The sequence below is a fragment of the Hyla sarda genome, chromosome 8 (assembly GCF_029499605.1).
Source record: "Hyla sarda isolate aHylSar1 chromosome 8, aHylSar1.hap1, whole genome shotgun sequence".
Classification (NCBI taxonomy): domain Eukaryota; kingdom Metazoa; phylum Chordata; class Amphibia; order Anura; family Hylidae; genus Hyla; species Hyla sarda.
The window spans coordinates 114,329,173-114,343,318 of record NC_079196.1 but is presented as its reverse complement, the minus strand read 5'-3'; the positions used below and the strand labels follow the sequence as shown (position 1 = coordinate 114,343,318).

General features: G+C 43.4%; 8 pseudogenes; all 8 read right to left on the bottom strand.

Moving 5' to 3' along the window:
• Positions 1 to 1,032: 1,032 nt before the first annotated feature.
• LOC130286476 (U2 spliceosomal RNA) lies at positions 1,033 to 1,296 on the bottom strand (annotated as a pseudogene).
• A 1,482-nt stretch (positions 1,297 to 2,778) lies between these two features.
• On the bottom strand, positions 2,779 to 3,042 carry LOC130286475 (U2 spliceosomal RNA; annotated as a pseudogene).
• A 1,483-nt stretch (positions 3,043 to 4,525) lies between these two features.
• On the bottom strand, positions 4,526 to 4,789 carry LOC130286474 (U2 spliceosomal RNA; annotated as a pseudogene).
• A 1,479-nt stretch (positions 4,790 to 6,268) lies between these two features.
• LOC130287989 (U2 spliceosomal RNA) lies at positions 6,269 to 6,533 on the bottom strand (annotated as a pseudogene).
• A 1,470-nt stretch (positions 6,534 to 8,003) lies between these two features.
• LOC130286473 (U2 spliceosomal RNA) lies at positions 8,004 to 8,267 on the bottom strand (annotated as a pseudogene).
• A 1,480-nt stretch (positions 8,268 to 9,747) lies between these two features.
• LOC130286472 (U2 spliceosomal RNA) lies at positions 9,748 to 10,011 on the bottom strand (annotated as a pseudogene).
• A 1,485-nt stretch (positions 10,012 to 11,496) lies between these two features.
• LOC130286471 (U2 spliceosomal RNA) lies at positions 11,497 to 11,760 on the bottom strand (annotated as a pseudogene).
• Positions 11,761 to 13,235: 1,475 nt separating this feature from the next.
• On the bottom strand, positions 13,236 to 13,499 carry LOC130286470 (U2 spliceosomal RNA; annotated as a pseudogene).
• Between the last annotated feature and the right edge of the window lie 647 nt (positions 13,500 to 14,146).

Below are 14,146 nucleotides of genomic sequence, written 5' to 3'. Positions count from 1 at the left end.
TTGCTGAATCCGGGTGACCTGACAATCGATGGTGGTGCCGCTGGTGATTCTGGCCTTCTTGGAATCTGTTGGGCCTATGTGTTAGCTCACACATCACTTGGGTATCCATGGTAACTACCACAACATGGTCATCTGCAGTTTACATCTAGCCCGTGGCATTGAATGGCATTTTAAAAGTGCTAAGGGTCCTGGTGCAATAATCCTCCCATGAGGATCAGCCTCAACGGCTTTGTAGATTGCACTCATGTCAGCAACTCCATATACATTTTTTTTTCTTCATGCTTCTTTCTTCATCCTTTTTTCTTTCTGTCATTCAGACTTTCATTCATTCGATCTCTCTCACTCACTTGCTTTAACTCATTTGTTCTCACTCACTCACTCACTCACTCACTCAATCACTCACTCACTCATTCACTCTCACTCACTCTCACTCTCTCACTCACTCGCTCACTAAGTCAGTCTCTCTCTCTCTCTCTCTTTTTCTTTTTATATATATTTTTTTCCGTCTTCTTCTTCTTCTTCTTCTTCTTCTTCTTCTTCAGACCCTGTCATAGCACTAATGCCTTTCCAATACCACCAGCAGATGGAGACACTCCATTGCAACATTGGTTGTGAGCAGCAGTTTCTAAAAACAAATGCCTCATGGCGGATTTCCCATCCATCAATGGATGGTAAATTTTGTTTTTATCATTCACTGACCACAGAAACCAATGCATGGTCAAGCAACAGCAATGACACACCCTTGTGTATAGGCATGAGACCCTCATGTCATTTAACAGGATTCAGCACCACCCACAAGACAGCTACCTGTCATGTCATGTCAAACCTGCACAGGTGTGCTAGATTATTATTATTTAGTTTTATTTTATTTTTTTACACCAATCAGTGTGCAAACATGGTCATTAAAACGCTAAATGAATAGACGTTCATAAACCAGTCAGTGCAACTCATCATTTTGGTCTCCAATTCTCAAACTCAAATTCTCACCCACGGAGGATTAAATGAGAATCTTTCTTGTTTAACACTGGAATGGGGTGGTGCACTGTTCACTACCCGAAGATACTGCCACATCGGGTCAATGCATAGGGCGACAGAAGCAAGCTTCCAAATCAGCTCCCTTTCTCAAAAATCCATTTAATTTATGGTCCCCAGATAGGGAACGTATGTATCAGTATGTGCTCACAAGTCACCCAAGTGCAAGTATTCACACAAAAAAAAACGTGCCTCAGGATGCGATCTGTCGCAAGATCCTTTCTTTTTTTACACTTGATCTAAGCCAAAAGGCCTAGAGGGGATAACCGGGAAAGGGGTGGACCCAACCATGTCCCCTTCATGAGCACTCACATTACTCATAGGAATGGAAGGAAGGCTGGCAGCCAACCAGCCTCCCATACACTTTCTGGGTGGGTGGCAGTCAGCCACCCATACATACATACAGCACAGGCTAAACCCACATCATCACTTAAAAAAAGGACAGGCGACCATTGCACTCTGATGGAGCATTTAGCAATGCAATCCATAGCCTGGCTTTTGCCTGAACCCCCATCACTCCTCCTCTTGCATATAAGACAATATTTCAGATCTGCATATGAAAACAACACGCCTACCTTTGTTGCACATAGCTGCCTGCCTGTCTCTAGTTACCCCACTGGCTGTAGCTGCGTCCCTTCCGACATGGAATAACACCAACTGTAACGATAAACTGAAAATTAACAGTATAAACCTGCATCATTTTGGACTCTGGTATTTGCTGAATCCGGGTGACCTGACAATCGATGGTGGTGCCGCTGGTGATTCTGGCCTTCTTGGAATCTGTTGGGCCTATGTGTTAGCTCACACATCACTTGGGTATCCATGGTAACTACCACAACATGGTCATCTGCAGTTTACATCTAGCCCGTGGCATTGAATGGCATTTTAAAAGTGCTAAGGGTCCTGGTGCAATAATCCTCCCATGAGGATCAGCCTCAACGGCTTTGTAGATTGCACTCATGTCAGCAACTCCATATACATTTTTTTTTCTTCATGCTTCTTTCTTCATCCTTTTTTCTTTCTGTCATTCAGACTTTCATTCATTCGATCTCTCTCACTCACTTGCTTTAACTCATTTGTTCTCACTCACTCACTCACTCACTCAATCACTCACTCACTCATTCACTCTCACTCACTCTCACTCTCTCACTCACTCGCTCACTAAGTCAGTCTCTCTCTCTCTCTCTCTTTTTCTTTTTATATATATTTTTTTCCGTCTTCTTCTTCTTCTTCTTCTTCTTCTTCTTCTTCTTCAGACCCTGTCATAGCACTAATGCCTTTCCAATACCACCAGCAGATGGAGACACTCCATTGCAACATTGGTTGTGAGCAGCAGTTTCTAAAAACAAATGCCTCATGGCGGATTTCCCATCCATCAATGGATGGTAAATTTTGTTTTTATCATTCACTGACCACAGAAACCAATGCATGGTCAAGCAACAGCAATGACACACCCTTGTGTATAGGCATGAGACCCTCATGTCATTTAACAGGATTCAGCACCACCCACAAGACAGCTACCTGTCATGTCATGTCAAACCTGCACAGGTGTGCTAGATTATTATTATTTAGTTTTATTTTATTTTTTTACACCAATCAGTGTGCAAACATGGTCATTAAAACGCTAAATGAATAGACGTTCATAAACCAGTCAGTGCAACTCATCATTTTGGTCTCCAATTCTCAAACTCAAATTCTCACCCACGGAGGATTAAATGAGAATCTTTCTTGTTTAACACTGGAATGGGGTGGTGCACTGTTCACTACCCGAAGATACTGCCACATCGGGTCAATGCATAGGGCGACAGAAGCAAGCTTCCAAATCAGCTCCCTTTCTCAAAAATCCATTTAATTTATGGTCCCCAGATAGGGAACGTATGTATCAGTATGTGCTCACAAGTCACCCAAGTGCAAGTATTCACACAAAAAAAAACGTGCCTCAGGATGCGATCTGTCGCAAGATCCTTTCTTTTTTTACACTTGATCTAAGCCAAAAGGCCTAGAGGGGATAACCGGGAAAGGGGTGGACCCAACCATGTCCCCTTCATGAGCACTCACATTACTCATAGGAATGGAAGGAAGGCTGGCAGCCAACCAGCCTCCCATACACTTTCTGGGTGGGTGGCAGTCAGCCACCCATACATACATACAGCACAGGCTAAACCCACATCATCACTTAAAAAAAGGACAGGCGACCATTGCACTCTGATGGAGCATTTAGCAATGCAATCCATAGCCTGGCTTTTGCCTGAACCCCCATCACTCCTCCTCTTGCATATAAGACAATATTTCAGATCTGCATATGAAAACAACACGCCTACCTTTGTTGCACATAGCTGCCTGCCTGTCTCTAGTTACCCCACTGGCTGTAGCTGCGTCCCTTCCGACATGGAATAACACCAACTGTAACGATAAACTGAAAATTAACAGTATAAACCTGCATCATTTTGGACTCTGGTATTTGCTGAATCCGGGTGACCTGACAATCGATGGTGGTGCCGCTGGTGATTCTGGCCTTCTTGGAATCTGTTGGGCCTATGTGTTAGCTCACACATCACTTGGGTATCCATGGTAACTACCACAACATGGTCATCTGCAGTTTACATCTAGCCCGTGGCATTGAATGGCATTTTAAAAGTGCTAAGGGTCCTGGTGCAATAATCCTCCCATGAGGATCAGCCTCAACGGCTTTGTAGATTGCACTCATGTCAGCAACTCCATATACATTTTTTTTTCTTCATGCTTCTTTCTTCATCCTTTTTTCTTTCTGTCATTCAGACTTTCATTCATTCGATCTCTCTCACTCACTTGCTTTAACTCATTTGTTCTCACTCACTCACTCACTCACTCACTCAATCACTCACTCACTCATTCACTCTCACTCACTCTCACTCTCTCACTCACTCGCTCACTAAGTCAGTCTCTCTCTCTCTCTCTCTTTTTCTTTTTATATATATTTTTTTCCGTCTTCTTCTTCTTCTTCTTCTTCTTCTTCTTCTTCAGACCCTGTCATAGCACTAATGCCTTTCCAATACCACCAGCAGATGGAGACACTCCATTGCAACATTGGTTGTGAGCAGCAGTTTCTAAAAACAAATGCCTCATGGCGGATTTCCCATCCATCAATGGATGGTAAATTTTGTTTTTATCATTCACTGACCACAGAAACCAATGCATGGTCAAGCAACAGCAATGACACACCCTTGTGTATAGGCATGAGACCCTCATGTCATTTAACAGGATTCAGCACCACCCACAAGACAGCTACCTGTCATGTCATGTCAAACCTGCACAGGTGTGCTAGATTATTATTATTTAGTTTTATTTTATTTTTTTACACCAATCAGTGTGCAAACATGGTCATTAAAACGCTAAATGAATAGACGTTCATAAACCAGTCAGTGCAACTCATCATTTTGGTCTCCAATTCTCAAACTCAAATTCTCACCCACGGAGGATTAAATGAGAATCTTTCTTGTTTAACACTGGAATGGGGTGGTGCACTGTTCACTACCCGAAGATACTGCCACATCGGGTCAATGCATAGGGCGACAGAAGCAAGCTTCCAAATCAGCTCCCTTTCTCAAAAATCCATTTAATTTATGGTCCCCAGATAGGGAACGTATGTATCAGTATGTGCTCACAAGTCACCCAAGTGCAAGTATTCACACAAAAAAAAACGTGCCTCAGGATGCGATCTGTCGCAAGATCCTTTCTTTTTTTACACTTGATCTAAGCCAAAAGGCCTAGAGGGGATAACCGGGAAAGGGGTGGACCCAACCATGTCCCCTTCATGAGCACTCACATTACTCATAGGAATGGAAGGAAGGCTGGCAGCCAACCAGCCTCCCATACACTTTCTGGGTGGGTGGCAGTCAGCCACCCATACATACATACAGCACAGGCTAAACCCACATCATCACTTAAAAAAAGGACAGGCGACCATTGCACTCTGATGGAGCATTTAGCAATGCAATCCATAGCCTGGCTTTTGCCTGAACCCCCATCACTCCTCCTCTTGCATATAAGACAATATTTCAGATCTGCATATGAAAACAACACGCCTACCTTTGTTGCACATAGCTGCCTGCCTGTCTCTAGTTACCCCACTGGCTGTAGCTGCGTCCCTTCCGACATGGAATAACACCAACTGTAACGATAAACTGAAAATTAACAGTATAAACCTGCATCATTTTGGACTCTGGTATTTGCTGAATCCGGGTGACCTGACAATCGATGGTGGTGCCGCTGGTGATTCTGGCCTTCTTGGAATCTGTTGGGCCTATGTGTTAGCTCACACATCACTTGGGTATCCATGGTAACTACCACAACATGGTCATCTGCAGTTTACATCTAGCCCGTGGCATTGAATGGCATTTTAAAAGTGCTAAGGGTCCTGGTGCAATAATCCTCCCATGAGGATCAGCCTCAACGGCTTTGTAGATTGCACTCATGTCAGCAACTCCATATACATTTTTTTTTCTTCATGCTTCTTTCTTCATCCTTTTTTCTTTCTGTCATTCAGACTTTCATTCATTCGATCTCTCTCACTCACTTGCTTTAACTCATTTGTTCTCACTCACTCACTCACTCACTCAATCACTCACTCACTCATTCACTCTCACTCACTCTCACTCTCTCACTCACTCGCTCACTAAGTCAGTCTTTCTCTCTCTCTCTCTTTTTCTTTTTATATATATTTTTTTCCGTCTTCTTCTTCTTCTTCTTCTTCTTCTTCTTCTTCAGACCCTGTCATAGCACTAATGCCTTTCCAATACCACCAGCAGATGGAGACACTCCATTGCAACATTGGTTGTGAGCAGCAGTTTCTAAAAACAAATGCCTCATGGCGGATTTCCCATCCATCAATGGATGGTAAATTTTGTTTTTATCATTCACTGACCACAGAAACCAATGCATGGTCAAGCAACAGCAATGACACACCCTTGTGTATAGGCATGAGACCCTCATGTCATTTAACAGGATTCAGCACCACCCACAAGACAGCTACCTGTCATATCATGTCAAACCTGCACAGGTGTGCTAGATTATTATTATTTAGTTTTATTTTATTTTTTTACACCAATCAGTGTGCAAACATGGTCATTAAAACGCTAAATGAATAGACGTTCATAAACCAGTCAGTGCAACTCATCATTTTGGTCTCCAATTCTCAAACTCAAATTCTCACCCACGGAGGATTAAATGAGAATCTTTCTTGTTTAACACTGGAATGGGGTGGTGCACTGTTCACTACCCGAAGATACTGCCACATCGGGTCAATGCATAGGGCGACAGAAGCAAGCTTCCAAATCAGCTCCCTTTCTCAAAAATCCATTTAATTTATGGTCCCCAGATAGGGAACGTATGTATCAGTATGTGCTCACAAGTCACCCAAGTGCAAGTATTCACACAAAAAAAAAACGTGCCTCAGGATGCGATCTGTCGCAAGATCCTTTCTTTTTTTACACTTGATCTAAGCCAAAAGGCCTAGAGGGGATAACCGGGAAAGGGGTGGACCCAACCATGTCCCCTTCATGAGCACTCACATTACTCATAGGAATGGAAGGAAGGCTGGCAGCCAACCAGCCTCCCATACACTTTCTGGGTGGGTGGCAGTCAGCCACCCATACATACATACAGCACAGGCTAAACCCACATCATCACTTAAAAAAAGGACAGGCGACCATTGCACTCTGATGGAGCATTTAGCAATGCAATCCATAGCCTGGCTTTTGCCTGAACCCCCATCACTCCTCCTCTTGCATATAAGACAATATTTCAGATCTGCATATGAAAACAACACGCCTACCTTTGTTGCACATAGCTGCCTGCCTGTCTCTAGTTACCCCACTGGCTGTAGCTGCGTCCCTTCCGACATGGAATAACACCAACTGTAACGATAAACTGAAAATTAACAGTATAAACCTGCATCATTTTGGACTCTGGTATTTGCTGAATCCGGGTGACCTGACAATCGATGGTGGTGCCGCTGGTGATTCTGGCCTTCTTGGAATCTGTTGGGCCTATGTGTTAGCTCACACATCACTTGGGTATCCATGGTAACTACCACAACATGGTCATCTGCAGTTTACATCTAGCCCGTGGCATTGAATGGCATTTTAAAAGTGCTAAGGGTCCTGGTGCAATAATCCTCCCATGAGGATCAGCCTCAACGGCTTTGTAGATTGCACTCATGTCAGCAACTCCATATACATTTTTTTTTCTTCATGCTTCTTTCTTCATCCTTTTTTCTTTCTGTCATTCAGACTTTCATTCATTCGATCTCTCTCACTCACTTGCTTTAACTCATTTGTTCTCACTCACTCACTCACTCACTCAATCACTCACTCACTCATTCACTCTCACTCACTCTCACTCTCTCACTCACTCGCTCACTAAGTCAGTCTCTCTCTCTCTCTCTCTTTTTCTTTTTATATATATTTTTTTCCGTCTTCTTCTTCTTCTTCTTCTTCTTCAGACCCTGTCATAGCACTAATGCCTTTCCAATACCACCAGCAGATGGAGACACTCCATTGCAACATTGGTTGTGAGCAGCAGTTTCTAAAAACAAATGCCTCATGGCGGATTTCCCATCCATCAATGGATGGTAAATTTTGTTTTTATCATTCACTGACCACAGAAACCAATGCATGGTCAAGCAACAGCAATGACACACCCTTGTGTATAGGCATGAGACCCTCATGTCATTTAACAGGATTCAGCACCACCCACAAGACAGCTACCTGTCATGTCATGTCAAACCTGCACAGGTGTGCTAGATTATTATTATTTAGTTTTATTTTATTTTTTTACACCAATCAGTGTGCAAACATGGTCATTAAAACGCTAAATGAATAGACGTTCATAAACCAGTCAGTGCAACTCATCATTTTGGTCTCCAATTCTCAAACTCAAATTCTCACCCACGGAGGATTAAATGAGAATCTTTCTTGTTTAACACTGGAATGGGGTGGTGCACTGTTCACTACCCGAAGATACTGCCACATCGGGTCAATGCATAGGGCGACAGAAGCAAGCTTCCAAATCAGCTCCCTTTCTCAAAAATCCATTTAATTTATGGTCCCCAGATAGGGAACGTATGTATCAGTATGTGCTCACAAGTCACCCAAGTGCAAGTATTCACACAAAAAAAAACGTGCCTCAGGATGCGATCTGTCGCAAGATCCTTTCTTTTTTTACACTTGATCTAAGCCAAAAGGCCTAGAGGGGATAACCGGGAAAGGGGTGGACCCAACCATGTCCCCTTCATGAGCACTCACATTACTCATAGGAATGGAAGGAAGGCTGGCAGCCAACCAGCCTCCCATACACTTTCTGGGTGGGTGGCAGTCAGCCACCCATACATACATACAGCACAGGCTAAACCCACATCATCACTTAAAAAAAGGACAGGCGACCATTGCACTCTGATGGAGCATTTAGCAATGCAATCCATAGCCTGGCTTTTGCCTGAACCCCCATCACTCCTCCTCTTGCATATAAGACAATATTTCAGATCTGCATATGAAAACAACACGCCTACCTTTGTTGCACATAGCTGCCTGCCTGTCTCTAGTTACCCCACTGGCTGTAGCTGCGTCCCTTCCGACATGGAATAACACCAACTGTAACGATAAACTGAAAATTAACAGTATAAACCTGCATCATTTTGGACTCTGGTATTTGCTGAATCCGGGTGACCTGACAATCGATGGTGGTGCCGCTGGTGATTCTGGCCTTCTTGGAATCTGTTGGGCCTATGTGTTAGCTCACACATCACTTGGGTATCCATGGTAACTACCACAACATGGTCATCTGCAGTTTACATCTAGCCCGTGGCATTGAATGGCATTTTAAAAGTGCTAAGGGTCCTGGTGCAATAATCCTCCCATGAGGATCAGCCTCAACGGCTTTGTAGATTGCACTCATGTCAGCAACTCCATATACATTTTTTTTTCTTCATGCTTCTTTCTTCATCCTTTTTTCTTTCTGTCATTCAGACTTTCATTCATTCGATCTCTCTCACTCACTTGCTTTAACTCATTTGTTCTCACTCACTCACTCACTCACTCACTCAATCACTCACTCACTCATTCACTCTCACTCACTCTCACTCTCTCACTCACTCGCTCACTAAGTCAGTCTCTCTCTCTCTCTCTCTTTTTCTTTTTATATATATTTTTTTCCGTCTTCTTCTTCTTCTTCTTCTTCTTCTTCTTCAGACCCTGTCATAGCACTAATGCCTTTCCAATACCACCAGCAGATGGAGACACTCCATTGCAACATTGGTTGTGAGCAGCAGTTTCTAAAAACAAATGCCTCATGGCGGATTTCCCATCCATCAATGGATGGTAAATTTTGTTTTTATCATTCACTGACCACAGAAACCAATGCATGGTCAAGCAACAGCAATGACACACCCTTGTGTATAGGCATGAGACCCTCATGTCATTTAACAGGATTCAGCACCACCCACAAGACAGCTACCTGTCATGTCATGTCAAACCTGCACAGGTGTGCTAGATTATTATTATTTAGTTTTATTTTATTTTTTTACACCAATCAGTGTGCAAACATGGTCATTAAAACGCTAAATGAATAGACGTTCATAAACCAGTCAGTGCAACTCATCATTTTGGTCTCCAATTCTCAAACTCAAATTCTCACCCACGGAGGATTAAATGAGAATCTTTCTTGTTTAACACTGGAATGGGGTGGTGCACTGTTCACTACCCGAAGATACTGCCACATCGGGTCAATGCATAGGGCGACAGAAGCAAGCTTCCAAATCAGCTCCCTTTCTCAAAAATCCATTTAATTTATGGTCCCCAGATAGGGAACGTATGTATCAGTATGTGCTCACAAGTCACCCAAGTGCAAGTATTCACACAAAAAAAAACGTGCCTCAGGATGCGATCTGTCGCAAGATCCTTTCTTTTTTTACACTTGATCTAAGCCAAAAGGCCTAGAGGGGATAACCGGGAAAGGGGTGGACCCAACCATGTCCCCTTCATGAGCACTCACATTACTCATAGGAATGGAAGGAAGGCTGGCAGCCAACCAGCCTCCCATACACTTTCTGGGTGGGTGGCAGTCAGCCACCCATACATACATACAGCACAGGCTAAACCCACATCATCACTTAAAAAAAGGACAGGCGACCATTGCACTCTGATGGAGCATTTAGCAATGCAATCCATAGCCTGGCTTTTGCCTGAACCCCCATCACTCCTCCTCTTGCATATAAGACAATATTTCAGATCTGCATATGAAAACAACACGCCTACCTTTGTTGCACATAGCTGCCTGCCTGTCTCTAGTTACCCCACTGGCTGTAGCTGCGTCCCTTCCGACATGGAATAACACCAACTGTAACGATAAACTGAAAATTAACAGTATAAACCTGCATCATTTTGGACTCTGGTATTTGCTGAATCCGGGTGACCTGACAATCGATGGTGGTGCCGCTGGTGATTCTGGCCTTCTTGGAATCTGTTGGGCCTATGTGTTAGCTCACACATCACTTGGGTATCCATGGTAACTACCACAACATGGTCATCTGCAGTTTACATCTAGCCCGTGGCATTGAATGGCATTTTAAAAGTGCTAAGGGTCCTGGTGCAATAATCCTCCCATGAGGATCAGCCTCAACGGCTTTGTAGATTGCACTCATGTCAGCAACTCCATATACATTTTTTTTTCTTCATGCTTCTTTCTTCATCCTTTTTTCTTTCTGTCATTCAGACTTTCATTCATTCGATCTCTCTCACTCACTTGCTTTAACTCATTTGTTCTCACTCACTCACTCACTCACTCAATCACTCACTCACTCATTCACTCTCACTCACTCTCACTCTCTCACTCACTCGCTCACTAAGTCAGTCTCTCTCTCTCTCTCTCTTTTTCTTTTTATATATATTTTTTTCCGTCTTCTTCTTCTTCATCTTCTTCTTCTTCTTCTTCTTCTTCAGACCCTGTCATAGCACTAATGCCTTTCCAATACCACCAGCAGATGGAGACACTCCATTGCAACATTGGTTGTGAGCAGCAGTTTCTAAAAACAAATGCCTCATGGCGGATTTCCCATCCATCAATGGATGGTAAATTTTGTTTTTATCATTCACTGACCACAGAAACCAATGCATGGTCAAGCAACAGCAATGACACACCCTTGTGTATAGGCATGAGACCCTCATGTCATTTAACAGGATTCAGCACCACCCACAAGACAGCTACCTGTCATGTCATGTCAAACCTGCACAGGTGTGCTAGATTATTATTATTTAGTTTTATTTTATTTTTTTACACCAATCAGTGTGCAAACATGGTCATTAAAACGCTAAATGAATAGACGTTCATAAACCAGTCAGTGCAACTCATCATTTTGGTCTCCAATTCTCAAACTCAAATTCTCACCCACGGAGGATTAAATGAGAATCTTTCTTGTTTAACACTGGAATGGGGTGGTGCACTGTTCACTACCCGAAGATACTGCCACATCGGGTCAATGCATAGGGCGACAGAAGCAAGCTTCCAAATCAGCTCCCTTTCTCAAAAATCCATTTAATTTATGGTCCCCAGATAGGGAACGTATGTATCAGTATGTGCTCACAAGTCACCCAAGTGCAAGTATTCACACAAAAAAAAACGTGCCTCAGGATGCGATCTGTCGCAAGATCCTTTCTTTTTTTACACTTGATCTAAGCCAAAAGGCCTAGAGGGGATAACCGGGAAAGGGGTGGACCCAACCATGTCCCCTTCATGAGCACTCACATTACTCATAGGAATGGAAGGAAGGCTGGCAGCCAACCAGCCTCCCATACACTTTCTGGGTGGGTGGCAGTCAGCCACCCATACATACATACAGCACAGGCTAAACCCACATCATCACTTAAAAAAAGGACAGGCGACCATTGCACTCTGATGGAGCATTTAGCAATGCAATCCATAGCCTGGCTTTTGCCTGAACCCCCATCACTCCTCCTCTTGCATATAAGACAATATTTCAGATCTGCATATGAAAACAACACGCCTACCTTTGTTGCACATAGCTGCCTGCCTGTCTCTAGTTACCCCACTGGCTGTAGCTGCGTCCCTTCCGACATGGAATAACACCAACTGTAACGATAAACTGAAAATTAACAGTATAAACCTGCATCATTTTGGACTCTGGTATTTGCTGAATCCGGGTGACCTGACAATCGATGGTGGTGCCGCTGGTGATTCTGGCCTTCTTGGAATCTGTTGGGCCTATGTGTTAGCTCACACATCACTTGGGTATCCATGGTAACTACCACAACATGGTCATCTGCAGTTTACATCTAGCCCGTGGCATTGAATGGCATTTTAAAAGTGCTAAGGGTCCTGGTGCAATAATCCTCCCATGAGGATCAGCCTCAACGGCTTTGTAGATTGCACTCATGTCAGCAACTCCATATACATTTTTTTTTCTTCATGCTTCTTTCTTCATCCTTTTTTCTTTCTGTCATTCAGACTTTCATTCATTCGATCTCTCTCACTCACTTGCTTTAACTCATTTGTTCTACTCACTCACTCACTCACTCAATCACTCACTCACTCATTCACTCTCACTCACTCTCACTCTCTCACTCACTCGCTCACTAAGTCAGTCTCTCTCTCTCTCTCTCTTTTTCTTTTTATATATATTTTTTTCCGTCTTCTTCTTCTTCTTCTTCTTCTTCTTCTTCAGACCCTGTCATAGCACTAATGCCTTTCCAATACCACCAGCAGATGGAGACACTCCATTGCAACATTGGTTGTGAGCAGCAGTTTCTAAAAACAAATGCCTCATGGCGGATTTCCCATCCATCAATGGATGGTAAATTTTGTTTTTATCATTCACTGACCACAGAAACCAATGCATGGTCAAGCAACAGCAATGACACACCCTTGTGTATAGGCATGAGACCCTCATGTCATTTAACAGGATTCAGCACCACCCACAAGACAGCTACCTGTCATGTCATGTCAAACCTGCACAGGTGTGCTAGATTATTATTATTTAGTTTTATTTTATTTTTTTACACCAATCAGTGTGCAAACATGGTCATTAAAACGCTAAATGAATAGACGTTCATAAACCAGTCAGTGCAACTCATCATTTTGGTCTCCAATTCTCAAACTCAAATTCTCACCCACGGAGGATTAAATGAGAATCTTTCTTGTTTAACACTGGAATGGGGTGGTGCACTGTTCACTACCCGAAGATACTGCCACATCGGGTCAATGCATAGGGCGACAGAAGCAAGCTTCCAAATCAGCTCCCTTTCTCAAAAATCCATTTAATTTATGGTCCCCAGATAGGGAACGTATGTATCAGTATGTGCTCACAAGTCACCCAAGTGCAAGTATTCACACAAAAAAAAACGTGCCTCAGGATGCGATCTGTCGCAAGATCCTTTCTTTTTTTACACTTGATCTAAGCCAAAAGGCCTAGAGGGGATAACCGGGAAAGGGGTGGACCCAACCATGTCCCCTTCATGAGCACTCACATTACTCATAGGAATGGAAGGAAGGCTGGCAGCCAACCAGCCTCCCATACACTTTCTGGGTGGGTGGCAGTCAGCCACCCATACATACATACAGCACAGGCTAAACCCACATCATCACTTAAAAAAAGGACAGGCGACCATTGCACTCTGATGGAGCATTTAGCAATGCAATCCATAGCCTGGCTTTTGCCTGAACCCCCATCACTCCTCCTCTTGCATATAAGACAATATTTCAGATCTGCATATGAAAACAACACGCCTACCTTTGTTGCACATAGCTGCCTGCCTGTCTCTAGTTACCCCACTGGCTGTAGCTGCGTCCCTTCCGACATGGAATAACACCAACTGTAACGATAAACTGAAAATTAACAGTATAAACCTGCATCATTTTGGACTCTGGTATTTGCTGAATCCGGGTGACCTGACAATCGATGGTGGTGCCGCTGGTGATTCTGGCCTTCTTGGAATCTGTTGGGCCTATGTGTTAGCTCACACATCACTTGGGTATCCATGGTAACTACCACAACATGGTCATCTGCAGTTTACATCTAGCCCGTGGCATTGAATGGCATTTTAAAAGTGCTAAGGGTCCTGGTGCA